This window comes from Bufo gargarizans, chromosome 3, assembly GCF_014858855.1.
Source record: "Bufo gargarizans isolate SCDJY-AF-19 chromosome 3, ASM1485885v1, whole genome shotgun sequence".
NCBI lineage: Eukaryota > Metazoa > Chordata > Amphibia > Anura > Bufonidae > Bufo > Bufo gargarizans.
The window spans coordinates 461,615,203-461,635,662 of record NC_058082.1 but is presented as its reverse complement, the minus strand read 5'-3'; the positions used below and the strand labels follow the sequence as shown (position 1 = coordinate 461,635,662).

Sequence of the window (20,460 nt, the reverse complement as noted above, 5' to 3'; positions counted from 1 at the left end):
TTTGCCCCATGTCACCACTAGGCAAGTAAAGTCGTTCTTGGGAATGGTGGGCTATTATATGAGGTTCGTTCCCCATTTTGCCACTTTAGCGGCTCCGTTGACAGGGTTCTTGAAGGGAGGGAAGTCTGTAATGGTCCGCTGGAATGACCAGGCTGAAGAAGCTTTTTCCGCATTAAAGTTGGTCCTGTGCGGGTCACCAGTTTTGGTGACGCCCCCGACTTCAAGAGGGAGTTTGTGGTACAGACTGATGCCTCTGAAGTAGGCCTCGGAGCTGTACTCTATCAGAAAAAGAATGGGGAGGAACATCCCGTTGTTTTCCTGAGCCGCAAACTTATCCCAGCCGAGACTAAGTACAGTATAGTGGAGAGAAAGTGCCTGGCCATCAAATGGGCACTCGAGTCTCTCCGCTATTATCTGTTGGGGAGAGAGTTCCGTCTGGTGACCGACTACTCCCCCCTCAAGTGGATGAGCCAGGCCAAAGAGAGGAATGCCCGGGTCACCAGATGGTTCTTGTCATTACAGAACTTCAAGTTCTCAGTGGAACACAGGGTAGGCCGCTTACAGGGAAATGCGGATGCCCTCTCCCGGGTACACTGTCTGGCAAGAGTTCACCCCTTCAGGGTTGAACAAAGTGGGGGGGGGGGGGTATGTAGGAAGGCACAAGGGTTCGTTGTTGATAGAAGGTATGTGTCACCGAGGTTCCTGTCCTCGGTGAAGTAAGAACCAGTATTTTCAGGTGTCAGCGGCAGCTAATGCTGATTGACACTGTTATTTTAGTATGGCTGTATAGCTGATCCGGGACAGCTCTTACTGGGAGTAGCCAAAGTGATGGGTGGGTGACTACTCCCCACGTTCCAGGCCGGGTCTTGACTGGCCTATAAAAAACCTAGCCAGCAATGTCAGCTGTGAGTGGATTACTCCTCTCTGACAGTGGAGCTCTGTCAGTCTCTGTGTTGGGACCTGGGAGTATGGGCCTGGATTATGGCTTGCTACCTTGTTGGTGTGAAAGTAAGTGAATTCGGCTTTGTCCAAGGACTTCTTCTTTGCCGCATGGTGTGAACGAACACCAGAATCACAAGGTGACTGTTTTCCTTGAAGCAGACTTTTTGTTTTCTCATTTACTTAATGTGTGAATAAACACTGAACTGTTTCATTCAAAGACTTTGTTGTTGCCTCTATACCGTGTCTGCTTACCTGCCTACCAGAGCAAATCCCCACAACAGACAGACCTATGTAAATTAGGACCTCTAAAATACCTAATCGCTCTGGGCGGGAAATAACGTGTGGACTATATGCAGTCGAGCCTTTCTGATTCCTCTTGACTAATCTGCAGTGCCAAGAGGGATCAGAGAGGCTTGTCTGCTTAATCTTACTTTTCCATACATAAAAGTACAAAGATCTCCAGCAAGCCCTCTCTGGCTAGAAGGACCCCTCATTTATCCCAAATCATTTCATCCAAAATGCCATGTAACGGCCAGGGACACATGTCCTCCCCACACAGAATACACATTAGATGATTGATGGCCAAACCCACTGACAGCAGGACCAGATGACCATCTCATGTGTATGGAGGTGAACTGACTGTCCCACAATTGCAGATTATTCCCCTCTTTCTATTGATAATACATGTATGCTCAGCCAAGCATGCATGTATATGGGGTCTGGAGGAACAGCTTCTGGTGGACAGCTATCTAAAGCTAGTTTCACTTCTGTGGCACAGCTCTTTGCCAGGCTGTTCCAGCAGAGAATGCCGAGAATCTGACAGACAAAAACTGCTACATGCAGTGGTTTTACTCCGGACGAATCTCAGCATATATGTCGGGGAGTGGCTGGATCTCCATCAGATCCCATTATTGTCAATGGAGTCCAGCAGGCAGGTGGCACCATCTGGCATTACCAGATGGAGTCCAGCGGGCATTTCTTTGTTGGAAAAGCCTGCCGGAGAGCTGTGCCGCAGATGTGAAACTAGCTTAAGCTGTATGACCACCTTTCCAGAGACTCATCTTTGCTCTATCGTCTGTATAGATTGCCATACAAGCATCCTCCAGAGCTCTATGCTGCTGAGAAATCAAGAGATGTCCATAGCAATAGAATTATGAGACATGCCTTCGAGAGAAAGATCTGATGAAGGGTCTACAGGCCAGCTGGTTAAAGCGACCTTCGGAATCTGAGAGGGAATTAAAGCTGTACAAATTGCTCATGGATTTGGCGTTAGAAACCCTATGAAGATTGGTATGAGTAATTAGCAAAGGATGTAACGAAAGGAAATATTAGAGCTATGGTAGTCACAGGGCATGCCATCAATGTCATGGAATGATGCCATCCAAGCAGATGCTGCCCAGTTCTGTAGCAAAAGGCAATGGCAAGGAGCAACTATTAATAGGGAAGAATGAAGAAAGAAACCTAAGGAGGCCCAGGCTTGGTATGGGCCGCAGTCATATGATGTGGACATTTGGTATGTCATGAAAGGCTGAGTAAAGCTGGGCATAGGCTGATAATGCGGCAGACAGAACTGACAATTAGCACTTGTACCAATAACCGGTGCCAAAACTATCTGCTCCAATCAATTGAAATCTGTTGAATCATTCATAACGTCGGTCAATACCCAGCACTTTTTTTGCTTGCTAATTATTCCGCTAGCATTTAACAACAATGATTGAGAATTTACAGTGTGAGGCATCGCAAGCTTCCAATCACGCTGATTTGTGCTGTGATGAGAACAATTTGTTAATGAGCGGATCATTCAGCCCTTGGTAAAATATCTCGGCATCTTGGTCTTTTCAGAACCAATGATCTGGCAAAGTACCGCGAGTGGGAGTAAGTTCCTGTGGTATGGCCCATATTCTGCAGGTCTTTAGTACTGACGCAAGTTACTGCAAGTTTTTTCAAACTGCAGATGGTTTTTCCATGGCCACAGACCCCATCCCTGTCTGACGCTCCTCTGGCCGCAGCACTTGTAAAAGATTAAAGAAAGTGACCAGAGTAACAAAACAGCACATTCCTGCACTTCCACTTGACATTGCATTGTTTGCCTGACTCCCCCTCCCCCACCTCCTGTTTACAGTCTTCCAGCCTGGACAGTAGTCCTTCCCAAAGCCATAAAAACATTATTGAGGAAAGTTAAGTGTGTGTCAGGGTCACTCCAGCCCTGTAATGAGCGATACCTCCCAGCTAGAGCCATTTCACCCAGGATCTAGTATAATATGGTGCATTACCTGCTCATTTTCTCAGACAGCACGCAACGCATAGCAGGGTCTTCCAGTATCCTGCACACATTGCTGCTTCCAATGCCCCCTGCCAGCTGATATTTCCACAAAGGAATCAGTTCTAGTAAGAATGCCAGCAATCGTACAGAGAAATGTCAGCCAAAGCGCCACAGCCAAGGGGCAAGTAGGAACCCAGGAGCTAACCTATCAACGCTGGGACAAGTTTTGACAATTTGTAAAATAAAAAAGAAATAAAAAAACATTGATTTGAGTAGCGACAGTAGAATTTTCTTCAAAAATGTAAAAAAAATGGAAACCCCCAAATTTCTATCAATAAAAAAGTAAAAAAACTGAGAACTGAGCATATCACGATCCATCTCCATTACCTGTAATAGGCAGGGGAGATCATCAGTGCGGATGGGCTCTTCCAGGTATAATAATTCTTTTTCTTGCATTCTTCAGCTGCGCTTCTGTTCCATAATAAGAATGCAAAAATCCCCCTGACTCCCGTTATTATTCCTTCCCTTCAGCTCATGGTTACCGTATATACCGTACTTAAAACTCATCTGTCATGAGTGATCTATAAGATGGCCTGGGGAATCTGTCAGCAGTTTTATGGTGCACTATCTGACAGCAGCATCAACTGGTGACAGACCCTGAGCAAAGTGCTGGGTGACTTACTTTACTGATCCAGTCATTTTACCAACATCACTACCGAGCACTAGGGTCCACTTAAGGGGGCTTTCTGGGTGTTTAAAGGGCATCTGTCAGCAGATCTGTACCTATGAAACTGGCTGACCTGTTACATGTGCGCTTGGCAGCTGCAGACATCTGTGTTGGTCCCATAGTCATATGTGCCCCATTACGGAGAAAAATTATGATTTAATATATGCAAATGAGCCTCTAAGAACAATGGGGCGTTGCCATTATACCTACAGGCTCAGCTCTCTCTGCTACTACCATGCCCCCTGGACTTTGACAGAACCAGGCAGTGAAAAGGTGATGACGCTGGGTCCTATCAAAGTGCCAAGGGCGCATCAGTTGCACAGAGAGCTGAGCTTCTAGGTGTAACAGCAACGCCCCCGTTGCTCCTAGAGGCTCATTTGCATATAATAAAACATAATTTTTCTCAGCAGTGCGGGCACATGGGACCAACACAGATGCCTTCAGCTGCCAAGCGCACATGTAACAGGTCAGCCAGCTTCATAGGTACAAATCTGCTGACAGATGTCCTTTAACATTGAGGAGGTCGCGGTCCTCCGTGTAGCTTACCAAGCACAGCGCCGTACTTCACTTGAATGGGACTGAGCTGAGCTTAGGTCATGTGACCCCTGATTGCGACGCCATTGGCCTAAGAAGAGGCCGCTGAGCTCATGGAGCACTGTGGTCTCTGATTGGCGTAGGAGTCCGACCCCCACTGAGCAGATATGATGACACTCGGGCCACCTTTTGAAGAGACATTTTCACATGATCCAATGAGATATAAAAATAATGGACAAATACCCCGTTATAGGATTTTAAGATACATTTCGGTTGCACTTTTATTTTCCTCGGGGGTGGTGCAGGTATTAATAATCTAATACGTCCGCACGGTCACATACTTTACACCCCTTGGCATTTGCGAAGAAGCATTTGACAGGAAGCAAGACTGTCATTCCTAGTGTGCATACGACTCAGATGAGGGGTGGCAGAAACTGCGAGTCATGTTGCACGCACGAACGAGCCTTAATTATATGAAGAGAGCGAAAGGGGGGTTAATCACCCCACCCCAGTATGTTCAGCGAAAAATGGTGTGGTGTAAAGCCCTGAGACATGGGAGAGGGCGCCTGCTTCGCTCTGTGTTTTCCTCCCGGCAGTCAGCGCTCCGATTCCTGCCATCAGACAGCACTCTGCTCCGCGCCGGCTTCCTGTATACATCACAGCTGTCCTGCTCTGCGAGCCGGAGGAAGCCTGTTTGGCAGAGAACCTGACGGCAAGCCGAGTTTTCGTAAATTCCTTTCCGTATGGAATGCAACGAAAGAAAAATAATCTGAGAGTCATGCAGGCCTTGCTGTTTGTCTGCATGCTTTTTAGGACTGACCTGCATGGTGCTGGCGGCCACAGACACTTCCATCAATACAGGCGCCATTTTGAGACGGAAGTGCTCATCAATACAGGCGCCATTTTGAGACGGAAGTGCTCATCGGGCAAGGGGGCATAAAAGAAACAATCTGAATCGCGCCGTATCTAATGTATGACTATGGCGCAGTATACGCTTGGCCTAAAACCAATGCCAAACAGCACGCTGAGGATTTAAAATCCGCGTACAAAGTCGTGTGTGGGTGCCAATTTTTTTTCTGCAGCATGTGGGTGAGATTTTGCAAACGTAAAATCTACAGCAAACATGCCAAGTGTGAACATAACCTAACAAAGTGGGTTTTTTTTTTGCCATGTTTATGGTCAGAAAAGTGGAGGGAGACATGCGCCAGATACAAATTGGCGTTAGGTCAGCAGTGTGCGCCTCATCTCTCTAAAGGCACATTGGGCTGCCAGTGTACTTCTGGTTGGCCAAAGGCTATATGCCTGTGGTGTGCATTACATGCACATTTTTGTGTGGCAAATCCCCAGCGCAAGGCCTCATTCACACAGGCGTGTGCGCCCCGTGGTCGTGCTGTGGCCCGCAAAGCATGAGCACGGTTCTTGGGGCAGCCGCAGCAGATCGCGACCCATTCACTTCTAATGGGTCCGCAATCCGGACGTTCCACAAAAAGATAGGACATGTTCTATCTTTTTGCGGAACGAAACCTCACAGAAGCACTCCGTGATGCGGAATGCCCACGGAACGGCACCCGTGTATTGCGGATCCGCAATACGGCAATGGGGCGGGCGCACACACCCATGTCAAAGAGGCCTAAGGGCTCATGCACGCAGTCGTTGCCGTTTTTGCAGTCCGCAAAACACGGTTACCGGCTGAGTGTGTTCCGGAACGTCCTGCCATCTATAGAAGAGTCCTAGGTGTTCTGTCCGCATCTTTGGCAGCCCCACTGAAGTGAAGGCGTCCGCAAAAAATCTGGATTGGATTAGTTTGTGTGCAAGAGCCCTAATACAGTATTATTAATAGCTCGTACACGGAGCGGATATTTCACACAATGCGTAACTGGCGCAGTGTTCACACCGAGCCTGATTCAGTCTTTTACACAAAATGGTGATTTATAAAAAAGTGCCTTCTTATTTCTATAAGGGCACAGAGTGGGTACATCTGGAGCCGCTCTCAGTTTCTTCACACATCTGCCAGAGATTTCTTTCCTCACAAGTGGCACCAGGTCACAGCTGGTACAGAAATGTGGCCAAACGCCTAAATGTCGGCGGCTGTGCTAGAAATCTGCCGTCAGTGCCCGCTGCTCGGCGATGTCACGTCTATGAAGGGCACAGGAGGGAGCGCCGCTATCATTACCGAGGTGACAGCAGGGAGACGGCACAGGAGCCGGATGGTAATTGCGCTGCTCTCGGCCTTGATGACAGGCGGGCTGCTGAGAGAACTTCCCCCGGTCTGCAGGCAGGGAACGCTCGCAGCACACGTCAAGCAGGGCAGCGCCGGAGGCTGGTGGCAGATGTACGGACGGGGGTGCTGCTCACTGACCGTCTTATTATAAAGTTGTGCCCCAGCCACAGACAACTGATGCCCATTACTCGGCGCGCTCAGCGGCTCCGGAGCGTGTGACAAGCCTGTGTGCCGGCAGGCGCCGCTGTGGTGGTGAGAGGGAGCGCGGCAAAGGAGGGCACCTTCCCGCAGTGGAGGAGGGCAGCGCACACACGGCCGCCGGGCTTCAGCTTCTTTCCCCTCGCATTAAACAATAACAGGAACACGTCTGTGGCGTGACCGGGAGTGGCAGCATGTCTGACCCCTCACATGAGGTGCCAAAGTGACTCCTACACAGTGGGCACCCGACAGCGCACGTGGTGAAGAGTGCCGGACCGTCCCTGTAATCCGGCTACCTGCAGCCCGACTCTCCGGCACGGAGGAGGACGACGACACAGGTCAGACGATCCCCGCGCTCCACGTTGTGTTCGTTTGTCCTGCAGTGTGATCGTTCATTGCTGTGCTCAGGGCTGTATGTGAGCGCACGCGATCCTTGTGACATAGCCGCGCGGCACGTCAATGACACGTCTAACCAGGCGTACGTGTCCTCTGTTTATATAGCACATGGTGGTGGGATGAGATAATGCGAATGTCGCAATATTACCGCTTCTCAACCGCGCCCTCCTGTGAAGGGGAAAGAGCCGTCAGTGGTGGGGGATGGCGCAGTAAGGAGCAGTAGCGCAGTGTGTGAACCTTCCAGAAGAGGGCGTCCATTACAAAGGTGGCAGGAACAGTGGGGATTGCCGTGTCAGAGCTCACATTTGCCATGCCCCTCGAAAGATGTTGGTACTCCCATGAAAGGCAATGGCACTGTTATAAAATAGGCATAAGCCACAAAAAGGCCAGATGATATGCCTGCTAGCCCCCTGCTACTCGTGTGCACAAGGCCCCCCATTAATAGGCACATTCTGCTTGGCTGAGGATGACCAGCTCCTGGCTATGGGGGGCACGAAGCCCTTACGGTCGTCTGAATGGACCCTTAGGCTAGGACTGCGCGACAACATTGCTGGAATTCTTGTGACCAGTGCCAAGGAAGAAAGATTTTCTATGGGGACAGGCGATCGGAGTATTAAACGCTCCTCCCCATACAGCGGAGGCGACTGCTGCACGTACGTGCGGGCCTCATCTTCACTGACGAGCAGGCAATTATCAGGAACATCTGGTTCATTCCTGATAATTGCTTGACACAATGGTCCGTGTAAAAGGACTCTAAGGCTACGTTCACACTAGCGGTTTAGTTCATAATGGATGCAGACGGTTGTATTATCAGTAACGGAAGTGTTTTTTTTCTGAACGCTGACGGATCCAGTAAAAACGCTAGCGTGAAAGTAGCCTAAGGCCTCATTCACATTTCCGTGTGCGTTTTGACGTTTGGACGCTGCTCAGCTGAAGAGTCATTTCCAGAGCGTCCCCTACTGGTGGTCTGTGATATGCTGACAGAACACGGCTGCCATCCATCTTGCGTTCGGTTTCTCCCGTAGTGCATGCTCCCATGATTTTTCCAGAGACCCACAGTCGGCGGAAAACCACTGATGTGTGAGCAAAAAAATTCCAATCAATGGGTAGGTGTGCGTTTCACTTGTTTATCTTCGGCACCTTGAAACGGGCAGATTATCAGGCTGACGAGCGTTTGACTAGCATTCTGAATCTCGGCCGGTATACAGGGGCCACCTGAGATTGCGGTATCATGATGCTACATCCAGTATTGTGTGGTCACCAGAAATCTGGCGTGTTTGAATTAGGGCTCATGCACACATGGTTTTGGTCTGCATTTGATCTACGTTTTTTGCGGATCGGATGCGGACATCACACCCTTGTGCTATGCGCATCTGTAAGTCCGTTCCGTGGCCTCACAGAAATACAGAACATGTCCCACTCTTGTCCGTTTTTCACACACGGATAGGACATTTCTGCAGGAGTAAAAAAAAAATAATATGGTGGCATGCACTCGGCCGGTATCTTGCAGGTTTGCGGACCGTAAAACACGCCCAAGGCTTGGGGCTACGCTGTGACGTTGGACCAGAACGCAGGTCAGGTTGAGATCTGTCATGGGCCAGAGTCCCTGTGTAGCCGCAGCCTAAGGGCTCAGACGGATCCGCAAAAAAATAATAATAATGACATCCATGTTGCATCAAATTTTTTTGCATACCCATTGTCAGGCCTCATGCACACGACCGTTGTTTTGGTCCGCATCCTAGCCACAGTATTTGCGGCTTGGATGCGAACCCATTCACTTCAATCGGGCAGCAAAAGATGCAGACAGCATTCCGTTGCTCCGTTCCGTGGTCCGCAAAAAAATATATAACCTGTCCTATTCTTGTCCGTTTTGCGTACAAGAATAGGCAGTCATATTATTGGCTGTCTGCGCCGTTCTGCAAATTGCCAAACGCACACGGATGCCATCTGTGTTTTGCGGACTACAAAACACAACGGTCGTGTGCATGAGGCCTAACAATGCCTGTCCTTGTCTGCAAAACGGACAAGAATAGGACATGTTCTTTTTTTTTTTTTTTTGAGGAACGGACTTGTGGACATAAGGAAACGGAAAGCACAAGGTCATTTCCGTTTTTTGAGGACCTATTTACGTGACTGGTTCTGCATACAAACTGGAAAATAAACGGAGCGGACACAGAAAGAAAATACGGTGGTGTGCCGTGCATGTGGTGGTCACCCTTTATTATATGGCGGTATAGCAATGCGACCTCAGGCAGTGGCTGGATGTGGAGCATGGTCTGCACAGGGTCCTAAAACCCGCGAGCGGACTACACGTGCGGAGGCCAGCTTTGCTGCGGGCTCAGCCGCGATCTGTTTACAATATGTTCAGTCCTAGAGAAGCTGCCGCGTCTGTCTGGAGACGCCAGCGATTAACCCTTCGCTGCCCCGCGGCTCTCAAGGACATCAGAGCGGCTCCCCTCGTGTGGGATTAGAGCGCCGTGAAGGAGCCGTGTAATAGCCGAGCGGTAATCACTGCGAATCGCACTCGTCCTCACGCGCTGCTCAAATTATCGCCTTCCCACCTACCGATTAGCGCGCCCGCTGCTTTCTTTTTAACCCCTGCGGCGGTTTCCAGGCTCCGCGCATTAGTATTCCGGTGTGCCTGCCTCCTCCTGCGATACGGGAGCCTTGTAATCAGCGGCTCGGTGATAAAATGGCGGCAAATGCCAGTCATGGCGAGCATCGACCACGCTGACAGACTTTATTTCGGGGAGGCATTTCGTACATGCATGCCCGTCACGTCCTCTCCTCCATCCCAAATACCAGCATAGCCGGCCTGGGGATAATGAAGAGCCGAGGGAGCTAATGGGGTTAATCTCCGGTGCGGCGCCCCGGTGCACGGCCGCTGTCACACGTAGGTGACTAGGAGTTAATTAGGAAGTATTCTCCGGATCAATGACTCGCACAGCCCATTAGCTATGCTGCTGCCTAATTGCAGGATTGCGCTGCTATCTCCAGCCCGTATCCCTGCAATCAGCGATCTCTCCGCAGCAGCTGGGGATTAGGCGGAGTTTAACCCCTCACTGGCTGCCTCTACTGGGGCGTGTGGATGGCATGGCGTGCTGGGAGGTGTAGTTCCTCAGCCCCTGCCTTTTACTTTGTTTCTAGGGAGCCGTACTTCAGAAAACCACGATGTCCTCTGACGCGCGCGACGCTCCGAGTCCAAAGTACACAAAGGACGGGAGGCACCGCGGTGTCCCGGCTGTGAGGACTACTACACCCAGCCGGCTAGGACTGCCACGTCTTTCCAGTGACCCCTATGTGGGGCTGATAGACACCCCGTGTGCTGCACTCTTCCCACAGAAGCAGCCATCCAGTCAGATTGTGCTCCTCGACTAAACACCGTCATTTATTAAGAAACCTACGTAAAAAAGTCGGAAGACCCCATTTTGTGACTTAACCTTTTGTCGTATGGGTGTGAAAAGATATTTGCACAGGTGTTTTTTCGATGTCCACTTGAAAAAAGAAATGGGGCTCAGCAAATTTTGTTGTACAGGTCCGTTTTTACATGCGCGGACCCCGGCAAAGCTGCCGTGGGAGCGTTCTCTCGGTTTAGCTCCATTCAATGCAGGTCTGTATGAAAACCCGTGGCAGATACCACAGCGCAGCAGCCACACTCATCTGTGTGAATCTACCCTTAATCCATGCAGTTTTTTTTGTGTGCGTTTCAATACAGAAAAAAATGCAAGTGTTACATGTGAATTTTCTGCAGATCTCACTTGCATTGATATAGTGAAATCCGCACAAGCATCTGACCTGCTATGGATTTCATGCAGGTCAATTTCCGCACGGAACACAAAGCGGAGTCTAATCTGGATCAGGCTACAGTCAGACGACCGTATGTGTTTTGTGGGCTGCAAATTATGGATCTGCAAAACACGGATGCCGCCCGTGTGCGTTCTGTAATTTGTTGAACGGAACGGGAGGCCCATTATAGAAATCCCTTTTCTTGTCTGCAATTGCGGACAAGAATAGGACACGCTCTATATTTTTTGCGGGGCCGCGGAACGGAACAACGGATGCGGACAACACATGGTGTGCTGTCTGCCTCTTTTGACGCCCCATTGAAATGAATCGGCACAGTCGTGTGAATGGGCCCTTACACTGATTTTTCCGCTTAAGAATCCGAGCAGAAAAACTGCATATGTACAGGTGGTCTTAGGGTAGGTTCACACGCAGACAAAATCTTCTACGTATCCCACGGCCGATATCGCTGCAGTTTATGCCGTGGATTTTCATGCGGACCCGCGTCTTTGAAAACATCAAAACCATGAGCAGGCCCCCCGCTGCTGCTTTGCGAGGGGTCCGCCCAGTAACTGCACACATTCTTGGCGCTGTCTTGAAAACTGTGTGGCAAAATCCCACGTCCGTATGACCTGCAGCACGGCCTCCCACTAAAAACAATGGGAGGCGGTTTCTACGCAGATTCAGCGCCAAATCTGCGCTGAAACCTGTGCCCAGAATCCTCTGTGTGAATCCATAGGTGAGCCTGCTGGTTGTGAATGGCATATTTAGGATGCGCCAGTTCACTGCGTGTCTTTGGGGCGGTCAGCATATATGACGTATGCCAGTCCTGTTCCGCTTTTCACTTACTGTGTTGAATGGTGAGTATACGTAATGTAGAAATCGTCCAGGACATTAGCAGCAGATTTCCTTGCGCTGCCCCTTTAATAGGCCAGTTACTGCGATCAGCTATTATGTTACATTGGACTGCAGTACCAAGGGCTTACACTGGCAGTATTGGGAGTTGGAGGGGACGGAGGGTTTGTTTTGTCTGTCAATCGTCAGGAAGATTGCAGAAGCCTGAGATAACAAGTGCCTGTCCCTGCCCCCTCTTGTCATAAGAGGTCCTCGGTGGAGGTGGGGGCAGACGAGGCTTGCAGCCTGGCTCCCGTCACATGGTGATCTCACATTCCTCTCACTGTTTTCATCTGTCTATTTCCCGTCCGCCCTGTATATCCACGTCTTATGCGATGGTTGGGGGAATTAGCCCGCCCTTTCCTAAACAAATCATAGATTAATAAGCAATTTCCATAAAAACGTGTTCCCCCGGTTGTCTAAAGTCTGTGCTTCATCCGCATATTTCTGACCCAAAACGGGAACGGATCCCAGATCTTGCGTGCAATTTTTACATGTGGTTTTCAGTAGAAACAGTGAGATATTGGTGTCGTCTGGCCCTCGCGTCTATGGTCTTTAGAGATGTGTTACTTAGGCCCCTTTCCGTCCGGATGCGATGCGCGCTGTGAACGGACCGCATCCAGACTGAATCCTGACCCTTTCCTTTCAGTAGGCACATGAACGTCGTTTCTCACTGATCATCTGTGTTCAGGAAAAATTGCAGCATGTTCTATATTTTCACGCAGCCCTGGTCCCATAGAAATGAATGGATGCAATTGTTTTTCACTGATGGCTTCTAGGAGATGTTGAGCGGCCTCATGCACACGACCATATTTTGCATGCTTGTCCAATCTGCTTTTTTGCAGCTAATGCATAGACCCATTTATTTCTATGGGTCTGCAAAGGAAACGGACGGCACACGGATGTCCGTTCCACAAATTGTAGAGCATATCCTTTTCTTGTTCACATTGCGTTCATGTCCGTTCAGTTTTTTTTTGCGGCCCGTATGAGGAACCATAAGGGGTCTGAGTTGTATAATATTGTAAAAGATGTTCAGCTATCAAGTATGGCATCCGCTTTGGCATTATAAGCTCTGTTCACGTCAGCATCGCGTTCCAGTTCAGCAGCACTAGTCTTAGAACCCCAACCGAAACCTGGCATACCGCGTCATAAGTCGGTGGCACCTGTTTGACAGTACATCTGTCATACTTGTCTTGGCTCCGGTAAGAACAGAAGTCACAACAATAGCGTGAACAGAGCCTTAGGGTGTGTGCACACGGCAGTACCGGCTAAGAAGATCTCATGTACACGGTGCGGATATTTTCCAGGTGGGAATTAACCTGCGATGTGGAGTTTGAAACCTGCAGCATGCCAATTGTGCGGATTTTCAGTGCAGAATTCACTCTTTGCAACACAAAGGTTCAGACGAGGGAAATCTGTGTCAAAATCCACAAGTGAAAACGTGGATGCAAGTGCAGAGAATCCACATAAACTACAGTGCCGTGTGCAGTCTTGAAGATGCGGTGGCTCATACGTCTTTTTATTTATTTATTTATTTATATTTTTTATTCTCTAAAATGGGAATACTAGTGCAAACGAGAAGGGAAACCTTCCCAAGCGTTGTCTCCTTTCTTTGTGCTAGTACCGTCCTAGTTTTTGACGAGAGTGAAGGCAGCTTAAATCAGTCACTGTTGTAGGAGCCTATATGTCCCGTGTAATCCAGGGACACGTTATTTACACGCTTGCCCCAGGACTGACCTTCTCTACTGTCGCACAATGACAGGCAAGAGCCGGCAACCTTATATATTGTTGTCTCGTAACGTATGCCTGATGCCTCTGTAAGCACAGTACATAAAGAGTCGATGCAACATCAATGGAAGGGGGAGATGGCAGCGTCTATTAACCGGAGGCAGCAGGTCCGCTCTCGTCTGCACGTACTGTCAGTGGTGCTGGAGGAGTGACTGACAGGTCCTCGCCTCAAGATGTATCGCAGCAGAGCCGCTGCCTGATTACGAGACATCTGATCCCCATCATCAACACAATTTCATTTAGCTTTTATTCTGAGCCAAGACAAAAATGCTAAACGCTGCATCTCCAGTCATCTACGAATGTGATCTCTCCAGGCTCGTGTCTAAGCAGTGTGCGCGCTGATACCAGCACAAACAGTCACCCAACCCCTCCATACACATGCATTCTCGGCTCGGCCATGTCCTGAACAGGGAGACGGGAGAAAGCCCCTGCCTCTGGCAACTAATTATCTCCCACTCACTTTAGATGGTCAGCCAGCCCTGCAGAAATTGGTAGGTTCAGCGGACATTTATATGGGCGGATTTTAGCTTTAGAAAGTCAAAGGCATCTGTTAGGTTCGGTGGTGAAACACGCGACATGCGCAACTGTAATACAAAAAAATCCAGACACGTGCAACTTTTCCTCCATTGATCGCATACATTTTGTTTTGCGTGACTTTTCTGTGACACGTCGCCATGTGGCCGAATCCTTATGTGCATGGCTGGTGGCTTCCAGGCAGAGCAGTATGTATGGTTGGTCTGAGCCTGTTCACACACAGATATTTCAAGGTTAGGCCAGGCTTGACTGGAAAATCTTTTCTCCTCACAAATAAATTCTAACGATCTCTCTTTGATCGCTGCTTATAAACTACAGGCTCGGGGATTGTCACAAAAACACAAGTCTATTTGCATGTAGGCTCAGACCAAAAAATGTCATCTTGTAGCATCCATGTTTTTCCCTCATTAAGCATCTGTCATCCCCCACAGATATGTGATGGGCATGGATCGCTAGACTGTCAAGATCTGACAACTGAGGGCGTAAATCTGTGTGCACACCATAATGTGGCGCTTAAGGCCTCTTTCACACAAGCGAGTTTTCTGTCTGGATGCGATGCATTTTTATAATGGATAGCATCAAGGATCCATTCATTTCAGTAAGTCCGTGCACATGAGCATTGTTTTTCACTGATCATCCCTGCATTCAGAAAAAAATCACAGCATGTTCTATAGTGTGCGTTTTTCACGCAGCCCTTGTCCCATAGAAGTGAATGGGGCTTATCTAGAAACGGAAGGCATCCGGATGCAATGCGTTTTTCACTCCTGGTTGCTAGGAGATGTTGAGCATTATTTTTTCTTCACATGCATGAAAAACATAAAAACTAATTGCATCTGCATGGAAAAAAACAAGCAGGGTATGCAGCCACAGACCAAACTGATTAAACCTGCGTGCAAAACCATCCGTTTTTCCCTGAACAGACCCTGACTCATTCCATATTGCTCCTGTGAAATAAGCTTAACTGGTTGCCACTCTTGCATCCAGAAAACTGGAGTAATTACATGGATAAATGTGCCCCATTGTGAGGGTTTTTCATCTTGTACCAGTGCACACGTTCCCGCTCGCACACCCTCTCTGTCACACTGTACGACACCCCGCTCCGGCCTCTGCATCCTGCAACATTCGCAATCCGCCTGCACATCTCCATACGGCAGTGATCCAGGCGTATGATTGAGATTCCCAATGATGCCTGGCATAGCAGGCGTCTGATAGGGGAGACGAGGTTTTCTCATCCTAAGGGCTCATGCAAACAAACGTATTTTCTTTCCGCTTCCGTTTTTTTTTTTTTGTGGACCGTATGCGGAACCATTCACTTCAATGGGGCTGTAGAAAATACTCAAGTTTCTCCGTGTGCATTCCGTTTCTGGAATGGCTGCATGGCTGTTCCGCAAAAAAGTAGCGCATGTCCTAATATTGTCCACAAATCACAGTCTGAGGCCCCATTCAAGTCAATGGGTCTGCAAAAAATACGGAACACATCCGTATGTCATCCGTACTTTGCGAATCCATACTGTGGAAATGCTATGCCCAGCTCATATTGCTATGCTATCATTAATAAGTTACTGTATACGATCTGCAAAAAACGCATCAAATACGGATATGTTTTGTGCAATAACGGAACGGAAGATGACTCGGATATGGAACAACGGATCAGTGAAAAAACGGACCGCAAAACAGCAACGGTCATGTGCATGATCCCTTAGGCTTAGGATACATGCACACGACCGTCTGTGTTTTGCGGTCCGCAAAAAAAAGCGGATGACATCCACATGCCGTCCTTTTTTTTTATTTTATTTTTTGTGGATCCTAAAACGGGCAAGAATAGGACAGGTTCAAATATTTTTTTTTTTGCGGGGCTACGGAACAGACATACTGATGCGGACAGCACAGTCCGCATTTTTTGCGGACCCATTGAAATGAATAGGTCTGCATCCTATCCGCAATTAGAACGGACGCGGAAACAAACAACGTTTGTGTGCATGTAGCCTAAGGATGTCATCCGTTTTTCTTGCGGGTCCGCAAAACGCATACGGTCGTGTGCATGTAGCCTTAAACAGCAGGATGGCTCTGCGAGCGCAGAACATTTGGTAACCATTTCTGGGAAGCGGAGTGTTTACAGACGGGAGGAAAGTAGCAGAGCACTTCCTAATCTCCAGCTCACCACAAGCCAGAGGCACATGGGGTCAGGGCAGGGAAGTGAGCGGCTGGATACTGCTTTAACCCTGTCCCTACCTTGAAGCAAAGGCTTTGTGCAGAGACGCGTGTGATATTTATGGCACCGATGCCCAGCTTGTGCTGCGTCGCAGTATATCGTAGGTTTGTTTCCAACGACTCATTATAAACTAAGCTATTTTTTTGTGCAGAGATCCTTCTAAACAGCCTTCGGGAGCTTTGTCGCTTATAAAAGATCTGCAATACAAAAGCAGCTCAGCTACTCTTTAGAATGCTCACATATCGCTCCAGCATCCTTATATACAATAACAGGCACCTTATATTGCCAGCAAATCAAATGAATCCGTCTCTTTACCCGCAGGTATAGAGAAATTCTGCACTTCTCATCTATAAAGTATAGGCGCTGTAAGCGGCACAGACATATCTTGTTTATAAAAAAAAAAAAAAAAAAAAAGCATTTTTTTTCTGCAATTACAAGAATCTCCTGTAAATATACCGTTACCGCGTGCTGACCTTCATCAATTCCAGCGATGCCCCTGCAGGGAGATGCTGCAGTGAATTTAATTTCCCCAAAGGTTCGTGCACATGGCGGTATAACTGATCCATAATACAGATCCCATACCGCACACCTCCGTGCCTTTATGTATGCAGTTCTAACACATTACAAACATATGGTGGCAGACAGGGTGCCTATGGGTCTGCAGGGACTCTGCAGTCGTACAGACGCCACTACGATTTTCTCAATTCCTATTACTTCAGTTTCCATTATGAACACATCTGTATTTTTCATCAGTGTGCCATCCGCATTCATTCTCGGACAGCACACTGATCCATTCATTTCTAAGCAAGTGCACAAAGGAGGTTTCGGTATTTTGCGGATCTGTTGTTTGCGAATGAAATAGAGACATAACTGTGCGCATGAAGCATGAATAATTTTCCCGGTCTCGTTGTTCTAGACACTTGTTTGTATGGAATTGCTCTTAGGGCTGATTCACAAGACTAATTGGTCCAGAAAACATGGTCCATGTGTTGGCCGCATCTCCTGGACCGACCGCAGCTCCTCTCATCTGAACTGACTGTATGATAGTAATTTATGATACAGTCAGATCGTAGCTAATCGCAGGGCTATTGCAGTGTACGCACACGATGATGATGTAGAGTACAGTGGACCCATGATCAGATAGAGACTGACTTATCATAAATTACTATAATGTAGTCAGTTCGGGTCAGGGGAGCCGTGGTCGGCCAAGGGGACGCGCAGACACGCGGACTGTGTTTCCTGGGCTCATTATGGCCACACGTTTGTATTGTACAGTGCTCTGTAGTCTCTTTGTCTTCAGCCTCTATTTTATTACGAGCTTCAGCTACTGCTTAGGCTGTGTTCACACTTCAGTTATTTGGTCAGTGATTTCCATCAGTTATTGTGAGCCAAAACTAGGTGCGGAATCGGATCAAAAACACAGAACAGGTGCAAATGTTTCCATTATACTTTATCTCTGTGTAGGCTTCACTACTGGTTTTGGCCTCATGCACACGACTGTTGTTTTATTCCGTGTCTGTTGTGCCGTTTTTCGTGATTTTCTGCGGACCCATTGACTTTCAATGGGTCCGTTGAAAACTTGGCTAATGCACCGTTTGTCATCCGTGATCCGTGGTTCCAGTCCGTCAAAAAAATATAACCTGTCCTATTATTTTTGCAGAAAACGGTTTGCGGACCTATTCAAGTCAATGGGACCGATAAAAAAACGCGGAGGCACACAAGATTGTCATCCGCGTCCGCAGCCGTTTTTTTCCAATCATTTGCATTAGGGATCGACCGATTATTGGATTTACCGATATTATCGGCAGATATTCAGGATTTTGAACGTTATCGGTATCGGCATTTATTTTGCCGATATTCCGATAACGTCCTGGGAACACAGATCGCGCTGCTGACAGCGCTCTCCGTGCTCCCTCAGCAGCAGCACAGGGGAGAAGGAGCAGTGTCTCCTCCCCCTGTGCTGCTGCTGCCGCTCCAGCCAATGGGAGGACAGGGGACAAGAGGAGGGGAGGAGCTATGGCCACTGCGCCACCAATGAAGCTTAATCTCACATTAATTCATATACAGGAGGCGGGAGCTGGCTGCAGGATCACATAGCCGGCTCCCGGCCTCTATGAGCTGTAGCTGCGATCTGCGGTAGTTAACTCCTCAGGTGCCGCGGATCGCAGCTACAGCTCATAGAGGTCGGGAGCCGGCTATGTGATCCTGCAGCCAGCTCCCGCCTCCTGTATATGAATAAATTAGAGATTAAGCTTCATTGGTGGCGCAGTGCGCCCCCCCAAGCCCCCCAGTATCAGACATTGGTGGCGCAGTGCGCCCCCCCCCCCCCCCAATATTAGGCATTGGTGGCGCAGTGCGCCTCCCCCCCAAGTATTAAGCATTGGTGGCACAGTGCGCCCCCCCTCCCCCCCAGTATTAAGCAGTGGTGCGCTCCCCCCCCCACCCCAGTCGCAGTGCACCCCCCCATAGGATCCCCTCTCCAGGGGGATATTGAAGCCCTGGCTGTCATGGTAAGCTCCATGCTGCTGTGTGCACAAAGCACACAGCAGCAGGGACAGTGTGAGCTCCTATTCACCCTGATAGATCTCTATCAGGGTGAATAGGACAAGGGTTCTAGTCCCTAAGGGGGCTAAAAGTTAGTTAAAAAAAAAAAAAGTAATAAAAATAAAAACACCAAAATATTAAATATAAATGAAAAAGAAAGATTTACAAAAAAATAAAAATACACATTAACAATAAACATTAATTTTCAGCAGATTTGTGGGAATTTTAATTTATTTTCAAAAATGAAAATTCCCAGAATATCGGTATAAATTATCGGCTATCGGCCTGAAAGTTCACAAATTATCGGTATCGGTATCGGCCCTAAAAAATCAATATCGGTCGATCCCTAATTTGCATGGCAAACCTGTCTTAGGCTGGTTTCACACAGGCGTTGCGGATTGGGCCCGGATGAATCCAGAGTGCGTTCAGTGAAACTCGCACTATTTTGCAAGCAAGTTCAGTCAGTTTTATCTGCGATTGCGTTTAGTTTTTTCCACGCGTGTGCAATGCGTTTTGATGCGTTTTTCACGCACGTGATAAAAAACTGAATGTTTACAAACAACATCTCTTAGCAACCATCAGTGAAAAACGCATCGCACCCGCACTTGCTTGCGGATACAAAGCGGGTTTTCACGCAGCCCCATTCACTTCTATGGGGCTAGGGCTGTGTAAAAAACACAGAATATAGAACATGCTGCGATTTTCACGCAACGCAGAACTGATGCATGAAAAACAACGCTCATGTACAGAGACCCATTGAAATGAATGGGTCAGGATTCAGTGCGGGTGCTATGCGTTCACGTCACGCATTGCACCCGCGTGGAAAACTCGCTCGTGTGAAAGGGACCTTAGACTTTTTTTTACTTTACTTTATGTCTGGTGGTCCTCCAAAAATCAAGGAAGGCGAACGGAAACAAAAACGGACCACGGAACCCCATTTTGCGGAACGGAACACAACAACGGTCGTGTGCATGAGGCCTTAGGCTAACAATAACTGAAGTGTGAACTTCACACGACCTTATGGCTATTTCAGTGTTTTGCGGTCCGTTTTTATTACGGATCCGTTGTTCCGTTTTTTGTTTCCGTTGTGTTTCGGTTCCGTTTTTCCGTATGGCATAAACAGTATACAGTAATTACATAGAAAAAATTGGACTGGGCATAAAATTTTCAATATATGGTTCCGCAAAAACGGAACGGATACGGAAGACATACGGATGCATTTCTGTATGTGTTCCGTTTTTTTTGTGGACCCATTGACTTGAATGGAGCTACGGAACGTGATTTGCGGACAATAATAGGACAAGACTCAAAATGTAGCGGAACGGAAATGCAGACATACGGAAACGGAATGCTCACGGAAAACATTCAGTTTTTTTGCGGACCCATTGAAATGAATGGTTCCGTTTACGGAACAGCCTGTATAC

At 48.2% G+C, this 20,460-nt stretch overlaps 1 protein-coding gene across 1 annotated transcript in view; it reads left to right on the top strand.

Moving 5' to 3' along the window:
* Positions 1–6,193: 6,193 nt before the first annotated feature.
* BCOR (BCL6 corepressor) overlaps positions 6,194–20,460 on the top strand; it is a 143,329-nt gene continuing 129,062 nt past the window's right edge. The window contains exon 1 of the mRNA XM_044283626.1: positions 6,194–7,223. The gene's annotated coding sequence lies outside the window, so the exon portion shown is untranslated. The remainder of the gene's footprint in view (positions 7,224–20,460) is intronic.